The sequence below is a fragment of the Penaeus vannamei genome, chromosome 35 (genome assembly GCF_042767895.1).
Source record: "Penaeus vannamei isolate JL-2024 chromosome 35, ASM4276789v1, whole genome shotgun sequence".
In the NCBI taxonomy this organism is placed as follows: domain Eukaryota; kingdom Metazoa; phylum Arthropoda; class Malacostraca; order Decapoda; family Penaeidae; genus Penaeus; species Penaeus vannamei.
The window spans coordinates 11,909,012-11,921,511 of NC_091583.1; the positions used below are offsets into that span (position 1 = coordinate 11,909,012).

The window sequence follows — 12,500 nt, forward strand, 5'->3', positions numbered from 1 at the left end:
CGGCCCCCGCACTACATATCCGCCTCTCTAATGGGCGTCATCCTTTCAGCTCGGCCTAATGGGCACTCGCACGCCAGAGGGCCATCAGTTCGAGGGCGACCTAGTGCGCGTCGGGGCTGCGAACGTTCACCTGGTGTCAAGTGCTGGAAAATAAGTCGCGGGTGGAAGAGAAAAAGGAAGAATTAAATTTTGAGGAAAATAAGAGTCGGCAAAGGCGAGAGAAAGGTTAGGAAAACACATGGAGGAGGAGAGGAGGAGAGCGGTGCTGGAAGTGGCGTGTTATGAAGTGGTGTGTGTTTGTTGTCGTGGCGAGAGGGGATGTGTGGTGTGTGTTAAGGGGGGAGGGGGAGGTGTTGCAGGTGCGTGGTGTGGTTGCAAAGCGAGGCGTTTCTCCGCGAATGGTATAGTCGTGATCTGTTTTTTTTCCCTTCATACCATTATGAAAGAGTAATGATACACCGTGTTTATAACAGGACGAGCCTCATCGTGAAGCGCGCACCCTCCACACCGCAGGAAATGAGGTCACAGCGCACTCAAAATTTAAAACATGGCGATTTGTTTACACCCCCCCTCCCTCCCTCCCTCCTTCCTCTTTCCTCTCCTTTCCCCTCCCTTTCCCCTCCCTTTCCTCATGATGTTGAAACGACCTCGGATCCAGCGCTTTATATTGGGCTGTTGCTAGGGCACCCTCGGAGCCTTCCCGAAAGCCTGCGGGGATAAGGCCTGGGTGCCTTTATGAGAAGCCGGGCCGCGTGAAAAAATCTTTGTCCTCCTCCGGAATATTTATGTTGGGCCGGATATGGGGAGGCGCCGCCGGTCGGGGAGGGCTTTATGAACGAAAAGAGAGGAAGAGTGAAAGGGGAAAACGAGTGCATGGCCTCGTTGTGGGCTCCTCCAGGCGAACGGTTTATTTTGCTTTGTTATTGTTGTTGTTTTTTGTTGGTGTTTTTTTTTTATTACGTTTTGATGCTGTGAAATTATTTAGCATCACTATTAGCATTATTAATTATTAGATTTTCTTGTGTATTATTATTATGTATCTATTATTATTATTTTTTTATTGTTTTTATTATTATTATTATTATTATTATTATTATTATTATTATTATTATTATTATTATTATTATTATTATTATTATTATTATTATTATTATTATTATTATTAGTTTTGTTCATAACTTATATAATCCTGTATTTGCTGAAGTAGAAATACTGATGTTGAGGCGTTGGATGTTTTCACTACATGTCAAGGAATTTTACAGACCGACGCGCGCACACATAAACAGGGATCCTGCTATAAACATGAACACAAACAAAGACCCGCAGAGCTGTGAATTCAAACAAATACAGCAATTTACATAATCATAAACACTGAGGATAGGGAGAGGAAGGGGAAGGAGAAGGGGAGAGGGTGGGGATGAAAAGGGGAAGAGGGAAGGGAAGAAGGGGAAAGGGGGAAGGAGAATGGGAGAGGAAGAAAAAGAAAAGGAAGGGGGAGGAGAGGGAGGGAGGGAGGGAGACGAAGGCGAGAGGGAGAGGAATATAAAGAGGGGAAGAGGGAATGGAAGAAGAAGGGGAAAGGGGGAAATAGGGAGGGGAAGAAGAAAGCAGCAGGAAGGGAAGGAGAATGGGGATGACGGAGTAGGGGGGCGTAAAAGGGGAAAGGGGCAAAGACGAAAGGGAAGAAGGTGAGAGAGGAGAGAAAGATGGTCTCCCACACAACTCCATTGTCTCAGGGTCGCTCCTAAACTCTGCCTTTCGTGACCAGGCTCTTCTTCCGGACCGTCCCCCCCCCCTCCCCCCGTCAGCCCAGCGACGAGGCGGCAGTAGTCTGGAGAGATGGTATTTATGCAAGATGAGTCAGGCCCGTTCGCGGGTGGGCGGCGGAGTGGGCGCGGGCGGTTGGAGTGACACCCGGCGAGTAATGACCCGTTCGGAGTAATTAAGAGCCGGGGCACTGGCGGCGCTACAGGCGAAGGTGAGAGGCGGTGTGGCGGATTCCCTCTTCGGTCTTCGCAGTCCCTCTTTCTCCTCCGCCGTCGTTTGTTCTCGTCTATCTCCTTATCCTCCTCCTCCTCCTCGTCCTACTTCTCCTCCTTATTATCATCAACATCACCTTCCTACTCATCATCATCAGCAGCATCCTCATCCGCTTCCTACTCCTCCTTATCATCATCATCATCATCCTCTTCGTAGTCCTTATTATCAATATCCTCTTCCTACTCCTCCTCATCCTCATCAACAGCATCTTCTTCATCCTCATCCTCATCCTCTTCTTGTTCCTTTCTTTTATCTTTTCATCCTCAACACCACTACCAGTATCAGTGCTCATCACCATCATCATCACTACCACCATTATCATTATCGTTAGTCATCATCGTGATCTGCATCATCGCCAGCCCTCGACATACGCAGAGTCATGGTCGTAGCAGGTACCCGCGGTATGAGGGAGACTTAGTAATACCATTTGTTTGCGTTACGTCCTCATCGAGCAGGTTTTATAAATGTAGAGTGAACCATCCGCCTGTTCCACGGGTGACGACGAGACCCTTGGCGGCCGCGCGTGTCCCTAAATGCTTTGAGAATATTTGAGGATTAGACAATGCTGTATTCTGGGTGTTGCGTTCCCCGGGCGAGATATTCCGAGGGTGTGACTAGTGTATCGCTTGAAGGAGTGATGCAAGATGGCCATATGGGCGGATGATTGGCTTCGGGTTTGAAATCGATTGAGTTTTTTTTTATGTTCGGGGGAATCAGTCAGGATGATGGCGCAGCTCTTTGGGTCTTCTGCTGAGCGGTCAGTTCCCTCGCTCACGGACGGACAGAAGATTCCACCAGCGAAAAGGACGTCGCCGTAGCCACGCCCCCCCCCCCCCCCTCCTTGCTCTCCTCCCACCCCCGTCGTTATCCTTCACTCATCCCACACACCTAGGCCAGCTTTTTTTCTTCTATTTTTTTTTCGTTTTTTTCCCTTCATGGCTACACCCTTCTCGCGGTCGTGGAGTTTCTTGCCCTTGTATTTTACTTTCACCGCCATCCGACTTTTTTTTCTTTTCTTAATTTTCTTCGTCTTCGGTCTTCCTCATTGTCCATATTCCTTGTTGGGTCCCTGTCTCCCCCCCGCCGCCCCCTGTTTCTCTCGTTTACATTTTTATTTCCTCTCCCCCTCCCTCTGACCCTCCCCCTCATTTACAAGCCTCATGATGAGTAACAAGATGTGTGTTATGAGGTAGGTTGAAGTATGACGCCCGTTTCTTGCTCTTTTGACGTCAGTGTCACCTCTTTGGGCCTTGAGTCATGTCCTAAAGCTGCCGAGGCCTCGCGTTATTGTCATTTATGTTATTGCTGATGTGGAACGAATGGCTGAAACTTGTGGCCGTCTTCATCTCGGGGGAGTTTTATCGGCGACTGGCACGGGGGAGGAGCGCGGAGGTCAGCTCGAGCCTGACATAACAAGCCCGTTCTCCGAGCAGCTGCGAGGCCCCCGCCGCGCCGCGCCTCGTGCAGGGGCGGCGAGTGAGCCATGAATCATGAAACGTTTGCAAGCTTCCTGTCGGCCACTTGCAACGACGTCGCGGACGCAGGACATGTTTGCAGGACGCGACATCCACTGTGCTGAAATATTTTATTTTTAAGTCAAATTGTGCACATTAAGTCTTGTTCACACTTGTTCCATTATACACACATCGTGCAGGAGCCAAAAGAAACAAGAGTTGATCTTCTTATGTCAGCTGATTAGTTACTGGGTGTAAGAAATCCTGTGTAGATCATGGAAATCCTGATCATCGAAAAATGTCCAGTTTGATGAGCGAGGCACGTCTGGCTCTTAATGAGACAGAATTAGATGAATATTATTTCGCCTAATGGCCTGATCCGGCGCAAGATTGCCTCTCCTTGATGAAGTGATGATAAGGTTGTAAGTTGATTTATTTTCCCCGGTGACAAAGGGAGGAGAGGCGCTGATTTTCTGGATTTTTTCGTTTACTCCTTTATTTTCTCTTGTCAAAATGTCGTGCACGTTGATGAACTGGATTGAGGCAAAATATTCCTAATGAGCAACTTTATTGGCAGCGCCGCTCCGTAAACAGTAGGCAAAAGACACGACGTGGGTGCGACGTCTGTGTCGCCGGATATTTTCGCGACCGGCAGAGGCTCGCTCCCATTTAGAGACTGTTGTTAAGATAAGCAGGATGAATATTGCATGTTTTGTGCAGCGGAGTAAAAGCGAGACGATAAATGGCGCCCGCCCGAGCACACTGTAACCGCCGCAACTCACCCGAGTGGCAATAAACACGCTGCCGGCTTTCACAAGCTAGTATATTGCTTTTACCTTGTTAAGCCGCGACATGGAATGGCAGGGGTCACATTTCATCACACGCGACCGTCAGCGCAAGGAACCTCAATCCTTCCGTTGATGTAACTAAGACCTGCTTTGACGCGACGTGTCCTCCGCGACAAGGCGCTCCGGAGATGAACTGCTCATTGTGCAAAGCGCAGGACTTGCCGGACACGGAGAGCAACCTCCGCCTGGCAACCTTGCTGGTGATATCGTCCAGACGCCAGTGGCAGGACGCTTGCTACGCCCTGTGGCTAACTAGGTTACCCGTATCCCGCCGTCTGAGGGCTTGTTCTGCACGCCCTGCTTGCACCCGCGCTCTGGCCTGTATCCCAGCGCTCTCTCGTACCTAGACGGCCTGCCTCGCCTCCCTCCCCACGTCTATGGCCTGCGGATTCCCCTATCTTTGTTGCGGAACGAAAGTAGGAGGCAGGGGGAGATATGAAGGGAGAGAGAGAGGGAGGGCATTAAGAAGGAAGGAGAGTCAGAGAGATAGAGGGAGGGACATAGAGATAGAAGGGAGGGCAGAAAAAGAGAGAAAGAGAGAAAAGAGGCGGGAGGAAGGAGAGCTTAGTCCCATGCCGTCAAGCGAGGCAATCTCCATGATCCTTCTACATCACGCATTATCTCAGCCCCATCCTTGAGCCTTCCCACCCTTTTAGGGGGTCTAGGAGTCAGGATGAGTCACTCTTTTTAAGGCAAAGAAACGGACGCATAAGAACGGCGGAGGGTGTGGTCTGAGCTCGCGCCTTGCTCTCGCGTGGGTCATGCAGAAGGGGAAAGTAAGAGAGGCAAGAAGAGCGGATAAAAAGGTGGTTGACAGGTAGGAAACAGGTGCATGTCATGCATTCGCGCGCTGCAGCATCCGGTAAGGCGGTGCGAGAACCTCTTGAAGGCCATTAAGTCACTCACTCACTCAATTATTTGCACAGAGAGTGAGTAAATGAGTCAGTGAGCTAGTGAGCGCAAGGAAGACAAAGTAGATGAGCTATATATATATTTAGCTGTGTATATATTTATATCCATATCTAATTTCTTTCTTCTCTTCTCTGCTCTGCTCTTCTTTTCTCTGGTCTTCTCTTCCCTTCTCTGCTCTTCTCTTCCCCTCTCTCTCTCTCTCTCTCTCTCTCTCTCTCTCTCTCTCTCTCTCTCTCTCTCTCTCTCTCTCTCTCTCTTTCTCTTCTCTCTCTCTCTCTCTCTCTCTCTCTCTCTCTCTCTGTCTCTCTCTCTCTCTCTCTCTCTCTCTCTCTCTCTCTCTCTCTCTCTCTCTGTCTCTCTCTCTCTCTCTCCTCCCTCATTCCCTCTCTTCTCTTTTCCGTCTCCCAAGCCCTCACACCCTCTCCGTCTTTTTCTCTTCCTTTCCCCTTTTCCCTTCTATTCCCCTACCTCCCCTCCCTTCTTTTCATCCACCCCTTCACTTTCCCTTCTCTATTCATGTTCATCTATTTATTCATCCATCCATCTCCCCTCCTCCTCACTCCTCTTTTCCCCTCTCTTCCTCTTTCCTCCCCATCCCTCTTTATCTTTCTTGTTTTCTTCCTTAATTTTTTTCCACCCCTTCCCCATGCTTCTCTGCTTTCCCCCTCCCCTCCCCTTCCTTTCCCCTTCTCTTCCCCTCTCCCTCTCCCTCTCCGCAATCTCCCATTCATCCCTCCCCTTCCCTCCTCTTTCTCCTCTCTCCCCTCCCCTCTCCTCCCACTCCCTCCCCTCTCCCCTCCCCTCCCCTCCCCTCCCCTCCTCTTTCTCCTCTCTCTCCCCTCCCCTCTCCCACTCCCTCCTCCCTCCCCTCCCTACCCCTCTCCTCCCCTCCCCTCCCCTCCCCTCCCCTCCCATATCTATCTCCCACGAATCTCCAAACAAACAAATAAACAGAGCCTGTGCCAGCGTCGGGCCGGGCAGCGTGCCAGCCTCCCTCTGCGGTGTCGCGCGGAGGGTGAGGCGCAGGGAGGGAGGCGAGCGGCGGCGTCGGAGATAAGGGAGAAGGGAGGAATAGAGGAGGTTAGGGAGGAGGGGGGATAGAGGGATAGGGAGATGGGAGAAGGGAGGACTAGAGGAGGTTAGGGAGGAGGAGGAGGAGGAGAAAGGGGGGAATAGGAGAGGTAAGGTGAAGGGAGGAATAGAGGAGGTTAGGGAGGAGGAGGAGGAGAAAGAGGGGAATAGGAGAGGTAAGGTGAAGGGAGGAATAGAGGAGGTTAGGGAGGAGGGGGAATAGAGGGATAGGGAGATGGGAGAAGGGGGAGGAGGAGAAAGGGGGGGGGATAGGAGAGGTAGGCAGAAGGGAGGTAGAAGAGATGTAGTGGGAGAGGGGAATAAGAGGGTTAGGGAAAAGGGAAGACTTAGGAAGAGAGAAGGGAAAAATAAGAATGGTAGGGAAATGGGAGGACTGAAAGGAATAAAGCGAAGGGAGGAATAGGAGAGGAAAGGTTGACGAAAACCGACAGAGGGGCAGTGGACGAAGGGAAGTGGAAGGAAAGGGGGAATCCTCTCGGGGAAGGTGCTGGGGGAGGCGAGGCGGAGCTCCCTTCGAGGCGGGATGAGGGAGCGCTCGAGGGTGAGGAGGGCTGATCGGGACGCGAAGGTCATGAGTGTCTGATATTGGGTGTTATCATTTCGTACCTTCCCTTTCTTGTCATTCTATGTACACTTTCTTTATCGTAAAGAAATGGATAGAAAATAGATAGAAATAAATGGAGTAAGGGGGAGGCAATGTGCTATACTGTTGTGGGATGTATTAAGCTGTTCCTGTTGGATGTTAAGCTGCTATCCTCGTGTGTGATATTTATCTTATATATTCCTAGAGGGTATGAAGGTGTGTTCTTGTAGAATATCAAGCTGCCTTACTCCAGTCGGATATTAAGCTTCCTTGCTCTTCTAGGAAATATTAAGTTGCCATGTTCCTGTGGACTCTTAAACGGCCATGGCGACGCCAAGTCCCCTTTACCTGAGAGGGGACTGGGGGATGGCCCGTCACGTCGGTCGTGGCGCCGCATCAGCAAACACGATCGGCTCTCCTGCCCGCGCTGACGAGGCCTTGGCCAGAGTGAAGTGCGATTTCGCGGAAGGGAGATTACCTGAGTAGAATCTCCTGCCTCGAGGGTTATCTCACTCCGCTGCACTTGTTCGCTGCCGTGAACAACAACCCAATTATTCGATTATGTTTTTTTTTTTTTTTTTTTTTTTTTTTTTTTTTTTTTTTTTTTTTTTTTTTTTTTTTTTTTTTTTTTTGCGCACAGGTGGCTGACACGCACGCGGAGTCGCATGGAAGTAAGAGGTGGAGACGAAAGGGACAAAAAAGAGAGAGCGAAGAGAATCCGAAGACAGAGATGAGAAGAGATGAGCGGAGCGAGTGACAATAAATAGAGTTGGGGCTCTGTAATGGGCAAAGTGACGAGCAGAAATTCGCGAAATTGAGTTTTGCCAGAAGGTCGGGTCGTGAGGAGGCATGTAGCCGAGGCGAGGATCGAGGCAAGGATTAAGCCCGGCCGAGGCGAGGGAGCGGTCGGGGAGTGCGCGGAGGCTGCGAGCGACGCCGAGATGGCTCGGGTGAAAGTGCGGAGAAAGATCGGACGCGGACGGACGAATGGGCGAGGTGGGGGGGGGGGGGGCGAGCGAGGGACCTGAATGGGCGCCGTGTGACTCAAGAACAAAGAATGGCGATTAATATGAACCAAGGTCAGGGTCCACGGAGCCTGATCTGCTGCAGGCTTGCCATACCCTCATTGCCCCCATTAAGTATACCCAGATGGGTATACCTTCCTAACGAACATGCCCTACATACCTCTTACCTTCGCGCCACCGGCCCCGCTAGCTGCTAGACAGATGGCCCAGCAGGTGGAACTTGTACAAGTACAGGTACTCGCGCGCTGCCCACCTGGGAGCCGTTACGTGCACTTCCCGGTGACGGCAAACCGGTATGGTGGGAGCGGCGGCCACCTCCAGCATCCCACCTGAGCTGGCCAGGTTGTGTACCCCGGACCCAGGCTGTCTCCGCGCCCTCCTCACGGGCCGCCGCCTGCGCCGCCTCCGTCGCCCCCTCGGACGCCTTTCCCGCCGCTTCCTCATCACCGGCCGTCGGTTTCCTCTCCTCCGACCTCTCCCCCTCTTCCTTTTCAGACTCTGCACCTCTCCTCCTTCTCTTCTTACCCCACCTCTCTTCCTTTTCTTATTCTTCCTCCTCCTCCTCTTCCTCTTAATCAACCACCTCCTCTTATTCCTCCCCCTTCTCTTTCTCCTCCTCCTCCTCCTCATCATCAATTGCCATCATTAATCATCATCATTATCCTCCTCCTCCTCATTATCATCATCAATTGTCATCATTAATCATCAACATTATCCTCCTCCTCATTATCATCATCAATTGTCATCATTAATCATCAACATTATCCTCCTCCTCCTCCTCATCATTATCCTCCTCCTCATCATCATCATTATCCTCCTCCTTATCATCATCATCAATTGTCATCATTAATCATCATCATTATCCTCCTCCTCATTATCATCATCAATTGTCATCATTAATCATCATCATTATCCTCCTCCTCCTCCTCCTCATTATCCTCATCATCATCATCATCATTCTCCTCCTCCTTATCATCATCATCATCAATTGTCATCATTAATAATCATCATCATCATCACCATCACCATCTATTCCCGACCACTTACACCACCTCCTCCTCCATCCTCAGAAGGGAAGCCTAGGTCATCTCGGACAGGGATATCCCGATAAGGAATCATGCATGGCAGGAGGAGGCGAGGCTGTGGTCATGCAAGGCACAAGTCGGGGGAGCGTGCAGCAGCCATGGGTCATGAAGGATGGGGGGCATGAAGGGGCCGTGCGATGGTGGTCCAGGATGCGAGTCAGTGTTGCAAGTGACAGCAGCCAGGGCAAGGGAGGGCGCCCCTCGTGGCGACCAAGTACCAGCATGGGCATGAATCTCGCGGCGACTGACAGCGTCACTGGCACGTCGCGTGGAAAGACACGGCGCTCCTGGATGCCCATGCTCTCCTGTCGTAGTGCAGGTCATGATGCAGGCGCGGACAAACTAGAGCCTGGCGGAATAGCGGAGGATGCATCTGCTTGGGCGTCGCAGGTTGCACATATCTCACTCTTACGGCCGGTCATTTGTCCCCACCTGCCGCCGCCTCGCCGAGTTGCAGCTCACGCCCAATTTATCTGGCAGTGCCACCCGTTTCCGCGAAGGGCACTGCCGTTCACTCGCCCTCCCACTCCTTCCTTCCGATGAATGGCCCACCTTAGTGTCCTGCTGACGTCACTTACACACTTTTACGCAAATTGATTCCTTCAGTTAGACCTGCTTTTCATAAATGATCAGTGGGGGCCATTTAGACCTGCAGCGACAATGCTTTCTCTCCATCACCCTTTCGCGCCACGTTTCTCCGTTACTTGTGTGGCCGTCGAGTGCAGGGCGCCGACACGTGCGATCTGGCCGTAGTATCTGAGGTGTAAACAGGGTTTGCGCATGTAACAGCTGGTGCCCCTGTGTTAGGAGGTTCAGCTGCTGCTATGTATTTATAGTAATGGCAGACATGTGGGGACAGGGCATCAGGTATATGCGGGCACTTTTAAGCTGTAATTAACACGAGCAAGCTCACCTTCGCTGCGAATGTGCGTCGTAGGTAGGTGAGAAGGTGGAGGAAAAGTGTGGAGAGGGTGGAAGGGGAGGGGGGCATGTGGAAGGGTGGTGCGGCGCTCCCAGTGATGAGGCTGCCTCGCGCCTGCCTGCCTGGCCTGCCACCCGCCCTGCGCCCTCCCGCCCTCCCGCCCGCTTGCCACCCTGGGCCCGTCTCTCAGAGTCATTCAGTAGCGGAGCGGCGCCCGGACCGGGAGGATCGCACGGGTAGCGACGCCAGCTTTGTGTTCCTCCCTTCGTGGCTCACCTGGCCGTCCACGCCCGCAGCAGCGCCCGCACCCCGGATTCTGTGTCTGTAGTGCTGAGTGTGTGCGAGTAGAGTTTAGTTGGCGCAGTGTCATCGTCGAACCCTGTTAGAGTGTGTAGTGAACCCTACGGCGGAGAAAAGAAACGAAATTCGGTCATGAAGTTTTGTGCATGCCGATAGTCGTGCGAGTGAGTCTTTGGTCCCTACAATATGATAAACAGAAATAAGTGAGTGAAACAAAGTCGAGTTGATAAGCGTCGAGAAAATTGTACAATGGAGAAAGAGCGAGTTTGAGTTTTGTGCGACATTTCCAGCCGAGTTCTTTCCATCTGTGATCCGAGCTGCAGCAGGAAAGCCTCCTCCTGGTGCGTTTGGTTAGGCAAGGGTGTCGCAACACCACGCCTGTTCAAGGAAGCATCTCCAGGGGTGTAGGAGGGAGGGCTGGAGGCGAAGGTGGGCTGTGGAGGCTCGTGCAACGGGCTGAGATGGAGGCGGTGCGTACCAGATGCTGGAGTGGGCAGGAGGGAAGGGCCGGGCGGGCAGCGGTCCGGCCCGCCTGGAAGGGCTCGGGCGCTGCTTGCGGAGAGGGCACAAGAAGTATAACGCTCGCGAGTGCGTGCAACATGATCTCAGACGAGTTACAGATCATTTGCCTGCATAATAAATTGACATTCAAGGCCTTACAAAGGACATTTACAGTGCAATGTGAAGCCCAATTCGCTTGCTGTTGTTCTTGTTCTTTCGGTTGGTCTCGTTTAATCCTCCGAGGAGCTCCATAGGATTTATTTTCTAATTGAAACTACGTGTAAATTTTTATTTCATTAATACTTTTGGGAAAATAATTCAGTCTCAGTTACAATGAAGCTTTACGTGTACGAAGTAGATTCAATTCATTTTGTATTCATTTGGTGCGCCATTGTCGTGTTGTTAACTATCCCCAGTCGGGTGGTCCGTCAGAGGGATTTACTTATAAGTAGAATTCCTTTTATGAAAATTCCCTTTGCTGAATGTCAAGTCAATTGCGGTGCCACACTTGGCTTCTAGATATCCGATGTTGAAAGCTTATTCCAAATGTGAGAGACTGGACGAGGTTCCCATCATGCAATATTCTGCGAAAAATCGGTGACGTAGGATGCGGGGCCTTGCCTGGGAATGACCAGTGGCAGGCCAAGGTGATGCGTCCCTGAGGGAGGCGAAGCGTTACCCGGCCGAAGGACGCCGCCGCCGCCTCCTGTTCTCCCTTCATCTCAGCGGACGCCATGAGCATGTGTGATAGGGTGAAAGTTAAGCATTGAGGGAGGGACGTCGTCGGCGGTGTTAGTGGCGCGCGCGTCGACTCTTGCGTCAGTCGGTGTTTCTTGTCCCAGTGTCCGTGTGTCGCGCGTCTGTGGGGGTCGCGAACCCCGGCAGCACGATGTGCTTTCTGTGCTTCCATGCATGTCTGTTTGCCGTTGGTCGTGTGCAGATTAATCTACGTGCCTTGTTGCATTGTGGAAATGTTTGTGTTGTAAATACTTTTGTAGTAGTTGAGGCAAAGGACACACGGAAGGATCAGTTTTAAATCGGAAACTTCGGAGAGGAAAGTGCACTAAGAATCAGAGAAGTCGAGTGTTTGTCGAGAAGAAGTGTGAAGTGTTGAAGTGTAAAAACCTCAAGATTTTGTTTTATTTGTGTTGTCTGTGGAAAATGTTTGAAACATTGGGATAAATCTTGTAAAGTTTCTCCCGCTTTTGGTAATGTTGTCCTGCTTTATACTGCAAATATGTCACGTCCATTCTGCTTCTTGGTGTGGTCCTGCAATGGTGAGTAAAGAGAGAGATACGCACTACAGAAATATTCAGAATCCGTCCAGAGTAACTGAGTTTTGAGTGTGTGTGTGTGTGTGTGTGTGTGAGTGTGTGTGTGTGTGTGTGTGTGTGTGTGTGTGTGTGTGTGTGTGTGTGTGTGTGTGTGTGTGTGTGTGTGTGTGTGTGTGAGAGAGAGAGGAGGGAGAGAGAGAGAGGGAGAGAGAGAGAGAGAGAGAGAGAGAGAGAGAGAGAGAGAGAGAGAGAGAGAGAGAGAGAGAGAGAGAGAGAGAGAGCATGCCTGTCTGTGTGTTTGTTTGTCTTCACGTGTATATGCATATCTTTTTTTTTTGTAGCTACACATATATATGTTTGGCTTCACAGTGGTGTCACATGATTCACCCTTCCTTCCGCGAACCGAGGCGAACCGAAGGCGTGCAGAGCCTCGGATGGCGGCGTGTCGTCATACGCGACTTTTT

At 51.2% G+C, this 12,500-nt stretch overlaps 1 protein-coding gene across 5 annotated transcripts in view; it reads left to right on the forward strand.

Moving 5' to 3' along the window:
• Nucleotides 1-91: 91 nt before the first annotated feature.
• The window catches only part of LOC113801789 (rho guanine nucleotide exchange factor 10), a 51,286-nt gene continuing 38,877 nt past the window's right edge, over nt 92-12,500 (forward strand). The window contains exon 1 of one of the 5 annotated variants that reach the window (XM_070114126.1): nt 92-225. The gene's annotated coding sequence lies outside the window, so the exon portion shown is untranslated. Of the gene's footprint in view, nt 226-10,093; nt 10,296-10,324; nt 10,465-12,500 lie in introns of those variants that run through there. The other 4 variants (XM_070114124.1, XM_027352216.2, XM_070114123.1 and 1 more) reach the window with 4 other exon arrangements.